Source organism: Triticum dicoccoides, unplaced genomic scaffold (genome assembly GCF_002162155.2).
Source record: "Triticum dicoccoides isolate Atlit2015 ecotype Zavitan unplaced genomic scaffold, WEW_v2.0 scaffold30123, whole genome shotgun sequence".
NCBI lineage: Eukaryota > Viridiplantae > Streptophyta > Magnoliopsida > Poales > Poaceae > Triticum > Triticum dicoccoides.
The window spans coordinates 3,433-8,299 of NW_021261576.1; the positions used below are offsets into that span (position 1 = coordinate 3,433).

The 4,867-nt window shown below is 46.1% G+C and overlaps 1 pseudogene; it reads left to right on the top strand.

The window, feature by feature from the left end:
- Positions 1-1,596: 1,596 nt before the first annotated feature.
- Positions 1,597-2,860, top strand: LOC119345809 (annotated as a pseudogene).
- The last annotated feature ends 2,007 nt before the right edge of the window (positions 2,861-4,867 follow it).

Sequence of the window (4,867 nt, forward strand, 5' to 3'; positions counted from 1 at the left end):
GAGATGTCCGTGCCAAATTTGGTGAAGTTTGGACATTTTAGGATCTGTTTGCAAAAAACAATCAAGCATTTGAGGAAGTTTGATGTTCTGCACTGTTCGGAGGTCGTTTTGTGTTTTTTGACATGGCTCATCGAATGTCCAAACTTCACCAAATTTAGCACGGGCATCATGAACTCAAGCATCTTGCACAAAAAAAAACAGAAGCTATGTGGTGAAGCTTCTGACTATTGGTCTGGTTTGGTTTGTGACTGCATCTTCCTTCAAAAAGCATAGAAGTTGTTTTTTCCGCCGGACGTATCTTTTAATACTAAAACATACATGCTCTTTTTCTGGCGGCTATGTGGCGAAGCTTCCGGCAGAGAAGGTTTCTCTATTCTGGCTGCTAGCTGCGTATGAAAGTTTGGGCCGCTTTCTCTTCTCTGGCTGCTAACTGAGTATGAAAGTTTGGGCTGCTAAGATTGCAAATTGGTCTCCCTAGGTTAGGCTGGTCACTGTGGGGAGGAACTTAGGAGTAACATCACACACTTCAATACAACTTTGCTTATGTGGCACGTATTTAGTGAAGAGAGAGGTGCTTGTGGTAACTAGCTAAGTTACCGGAACATCACACACTTCAATAAACAATGAGTCTATAACCTAATAAATACATCGTTGCATGACACTACATAGATGTTCCTACCCATTATGGTGGTAGTAACATAGTCTAGGGAAATGTGAAGTTACTAGCTTATGTTCTTGCCCATTGTGACCAGCCTTAGACTAGCCACAATGGAGAGTAACATACAGTAGTAACATACACATATCCCTAGACTATGTTACTACCTCAATAATGGATAGTAACATAAGTGTGGTAACATGCAAAGCTTCATTTATTAGGTTATAGACTCATATTGCATTGGGACATGTGATGTTACAGTAACTAGCTAAGTTACTAGTACTACATCTCTCCTCATTAACTCACTGCCACATAAGCAAATTTGCTGAGTTGGACTCGATGTTACTACCGAAGTTACTCCCACTGTGGCTAGTCTTAGTGCAAAAGTCATTAGAAGCATCGAACTCCACTTTCTCCATTTCAAAGTAATCGAAGTTCTTGTGTTTTCCCTTGTTAAATTTCTCTGTAGAAAAGTTCATGAGCTAATCAATGTTTTAAATAGGGGGCTATGGAAAATAGTGACGGGCCTCCAAATCAGCTATAGCGGAGCTCTAGCCGGCTATTTAAAACTATGGAGCTAATACATACAACACGACCAAAGTACATTTGATGATGATGGTAAATTATGCCTGATAGCAAACCTATGAATTTATATAATTTAGAGCGAAGAAAGAGGTCTAGTATTGTACACTATTTTTGTCATCAGCAATCTAGCCGCGAATAATTTAAATTTTGTCATACTATCTTTAAATTTTGTCATCAACAATCTAGCCGCCACCAATTTAGTTCTCTACACCAATAAGTCTCTACTTGTATATAGTTGCATACACTAGGCAGTTCATGAGTCAGCAGGTCCAGAGTCTTAACAGAACTTGTAGGTGGTCACATAAATATACCGGGTCTCACTCCAAGCTGCACTTGCTAACAGCTTGGAGCCTGCCATGGAGGGCTGGTTAAGTTTGTGTTCCATAGCTCTATGCACGCTTGTGGCCCTCTGGTTTCGCAAGCTCTCCGGGGGCAAGAGAAAGCCACAGCTGCCTCCTGGGCCATGGACTCTTCCCTTCATCGGCAGCCTCCACCACGTCGCCAGCATGCTCCCGCACCGCAAGATGATGGAGATGTCTTGACGGCATGGGCTGCTGATGCACCTTATGCTCGGCGAGGTCCCAACGGTGATCGTCTCCGGCGCCGAGGCGGCGGCGCTGGTGATGAAGACCAATGACCTTGCCTTTGCTGGCCGGCCTCGCAGCGCGACGCTGGACATCTTCGGCTGCGGCGAGAGGGGCATCGTCTTCGCCCCCTACGGTGACCCATGGCGCCAGATGCGCAAGGTCTGCACCGTGAAGCTCCTCAGCTCCAAGCAGGTGAGGCGTATGGACGGTATCAGGCCAGACCAGGTGGGCAGCCTTCTCCATTATGTCGCGGACGCGGCATCCACGGGTGTCGTCGTCAACGTCAGCGAGAAGGTGATGGCGCTCAGCAACGACGTGGTGTAGCGGGCGGTGTTTGGCGGCAAGTTCCCGCAGCAGGAGGAGTACCTCCGGGAGCTAGATGAGGCGTTCGTGCTGCTAGGTGGTTTCTGCCTCGTCGACCTCTTCCCATCATCGCGGCTGGTGCGGTGGCTGAGCAAGGGAGAGCACCACATGAGGAGGAGCTATGGCCACATCCAACGTATCAACGCCGATGTCATTGAGGGGCGTAAGGCGGCGCGAGCTGCCACACAGGACGGTGCCTCCAGCACCGACGATGATGACTTGCTGGACGTGCTACTCAGGCTGCAGGAGAAGGACGCGTTCACATTCCCTATGACCACGGAGAGTATAGGTGCCGTCTTATTTGTGAGTAATTTTCTTTATGCTTCTTATTAATCTACCGATGTCATATCATATCTGCAAAGTTTTAATGCAAAAAAGCTAGCTTCATCATTTCATAAATCTATTAGTCTCAACTTGTTTCATAGATTTATAAATGTAAATTATTGTATCTGAAATTGATTATTTGTTGCGTACTACTATATATGTAGAAACAATATATAAACATACATACCACAACAATATTTTTCAGGACATATTTGCAGGTGCCACACAGACCACGGGAGTTGCCTTGGAGTGGGCAATGGCTGAGCTCGTCCGTCATCCCGAAGCCATGGCCAAAGCACAGCTTGAGATCCGAGAGGTGCTAGGTCAAGGCCGAGCTGTGATTACTAATAGTGACCTCGCTGAACTCCACTACATGCGGATGATCATTAAGGAGGTTCTTAGACTGCATCCACCAGGTCCTTTGATCCCCCATAGGGTCAGGGAAGACTGTAAAGTTATGGGTTTTGACATGCTTGAAGGCACCAATGTATACATTAACGCGTTTGCAGTTTCGAGGGATCCAAATTGTTGGGAAAGTCCTGAAGAGTTTAAGCCTGAAAGGTTTGAGAACAATAACATGGATTACAATGGGACATACTTTGAATTCACCCCCTTCGGTGCTGGTCGGAGGCAGTGCCCTGGGATACTTTTCGGCACGTCAACTATGGAGATCGCCTTGGAAAATCTTCTCTACCACTTCGACTGGGTGCTTCCTGGCAAGGCAAGCCCGGAATTTTTGGACATGACCGAGAAATATGGGATCATCGTAGGAAGAAAATATGACCTACAATTGATACCTATTTTCCGTGGAGGTTTCCATGCCACATAGACATAGATGGTCGTGCATTGCCACATAGATATGTCTGTACTTTTGTTGATCTATACCAATATGTATCATTGCACCAATAAGAATAAAAGAACCTCGTTGAACTTGCAATATATTATGGTGGATGACGCAAACTATTGATTGTACCAAAACATGAAGTTTGCACTTTTTAAATTGCCCCTGGTGACGATGGGTTAGTTACTGTATTGATGCATGTTGTATGGACCAAATTTCAAACTAGTTTCATGGTCTGATATCCTCCGTGTAAAATGCAAGGACTGACCTATAATTTCTTCTTATTTTTTCTTTTGGGTCCTTTTGGAAGATGTACTGCTAGGTTTATCAAATGAGATCTGGTTCCTTTGGACCGACTTTGCTAACAGTAATGGTCTCGGCCAAGCATTCATGGGTGCGTCTAACGTGCAAGCAGCACTAGGTTACTGACTTGGCATGCTGTAGGCCAAATGTAGCTTGATGTTTTTCTATTCTCTGAGCTTTTGCACTGTTCACATCTGGTTTAGTCTACGGACCAACTTTTTCTCATAAAACAAACTGGTTTTTTTATTATGAATCAAAAGGAAATGTGAGCCCTATTGATAAGATTTTACAGAAAAACAATTATCTCGGTCATTCATTTTCTGAACGGACTACGGTAATCTCTTGCCACATTTTTGGGGCTAGTGGTGTATCCACTATACTGAGACTCTATTACTCCATAGTCTATAGACCATAAGCAATTACTCTCTCTTTTCAGTCTGCTCTCACTTTCAGTGTCACTAATTTGTTGTAAAAATCCGCTATCCTTGAACTCTGTAATCATCTCTGCGGGCTGCAGTGGCAACTAATATACAGTGTCATCTTCCTAACTCCCACCTCATTAAGTATGTCGCTTTTTTTTTAGAAAAGGAGGATGACCCCCGGCCTTTGCATCTGGGCGATGCATACGGCCACTTTATTAGTTATTCTCACAGGACCTTACAAAGTAATAAAGCAGTAAGACTAAAGCCGCCGTCTAAGCAACAAACTATCGCTACACCTATCCAGTTGATGACGGGGCACAGATAGCCTGGGCCGAACAGACATAGCAGCCAAACCTAACAACTAAGACCTGAGGTCCCATCCAGGACGCCTGCCGGGCATGGGTCTCACCGGTCCGGCGTGCACTCAGAGGCCGCCGCCACCAACTGCCACCGCTCCATCTTCAGAACTGTACTGATGCATCAACCTTGCTCGGTCCAGCTATCGTCGACGCCACCAAGGCGCCCAACGGCACCTCCTCCCTGCACGCAAACAGCTGAGCACGTCGCAGTCGCCACTGATACACCTCAGCACCATGCTGCCAATTACCACCAGCCGACACAGCTTGAAGTCTTTGGAAGATCTGTCGTGCGTAGCACGTGCCGACCAGGCATGACAAGGCGTAGCACCTGTCGGTCAGGCATGACTTGACATCTCCACCGAAGCTCCGTGCAAGACGAAGCCGCTCCACCTCCAGCCTCTCTGAACGGGAGCACCCCAGGAAGACAC